This window comes from Procambarus clarkii, chromosome 19 (genome assembly GCF_040958095.1).
Source record: "Procambarus clarkii isolate CNS0578487 chromosome 19, FALCON_Pclarkii_2.0, whole genome shotgun sequence".
NCBI classification, from domain to species: domain Eukaryota; kingdom Metazoa; phylum Arthropoda; class Malacostraca; order Decapoda; family Cambaridae; genus Procambarus; species Procambarus clarkii.
The window spans coordinates 49,704,532-49,705,609 of NC_091168.1; the positions used below are offsets into that span (position 1 = coordinate 49,704,532).

The following is a 1,078-nucleotide window of genomic DNA, read 5'->3' on the forward strand; positions in this document are numbered from 1 at the left end:
ATGATGGTCTGTGGATTCCTTCTCCGTACCCCTTACATATAAGCAAAAACATGCCTTCCTGTGGGTATAGAAACATTAACACAAATTATATCAGTAACTGATATTGTAGCCTTTTAAACAGAAAAGATTTGTACATACAAATACTTTTAAATTATCATTTATTTGTGGAAATGGCATTTACGTCATTAAATTGATACCTCAGCATCAAGTGTCCTGCAGTGGTCCAGTGGTAAAGTGTATATAAGTGATGCGTATTCTTGGAGTTGCGAGTTCAAACCCGGATTAAGCTATATATATATATATATATATATATATATATATATATATATATATATATATATATATATATATATATATATATATATATATATATATATATATATATATATATATATATATATATATTTTGTTTTGTTTTGGTTGTTTGTTTTTGTATAAAGCCTCACACACTATATTAAGCGAGTTTGTTTTAAACATGACATACATATTAATTCATTTTACCAGGCCTTATTCCACACAACTCCGTGAATTTCCCGTGGAGCCAGCCAGCCAGCCAGCCAGCCATTCAAACAAAAACAAACGAAACAAAACAAAACAAAACAAAAAACATTATTGCCAACAGCATTTGGTGTTCCCAGGCGGTCACCCATCCAAGTACTAACCAAACCCAACGTTGCTTAACTTCGCTGATCGGACGAGAAGCGGTGTTCTCAACGTGGTATGGCCGTTGGCATGAGACTGCCTACACATTGTGGCTAATAACCAACTCTTTTTAGTCATCACGGCAGGATACGGACCTTCTTGTGGTGTCTTAATGGTAATTGTATCCTAACATATTTTTGTCTCCTTGGCATGGATATTTAACATCGTTTATTCAGTCTTGGGTTTATGTTCTTTCGCCATTTACAGACATTTTACATCTACCTACTTCCTCAGCCTGCCCTGCCAATTTCTAATGAATTTGTGGATTTTCTTTTGTAATACATACATGTGTGTGCTCATCTGCTCTTCAGTTTTTATGATATTTGTCTCATCTGTCCTGCTTTATGATACTTTTACAAAGAACATGAACAAATGC

At 34.0% G+C, this 1,078-nt stretch overlaps 1 non-coding gene across 1 annotated transcript; it reads right to left on the minus strand.

Annotated features, from left to right (window-relative positions):
* Nucleotides 1-613: 613 nt before the first annotated feature.
* On the minus strand, nt 614-732 carry LOC138366578 (5S ribosomal RNA). Its single transcript, XR_011229161.1, has one exon. It is a non-coding gene; the product is annotated as a 5S ribosomal RNA (ribosomal RNA).
* Between the last annotated feature and the right edge of the window lie 346 nt (nt 733-1,078).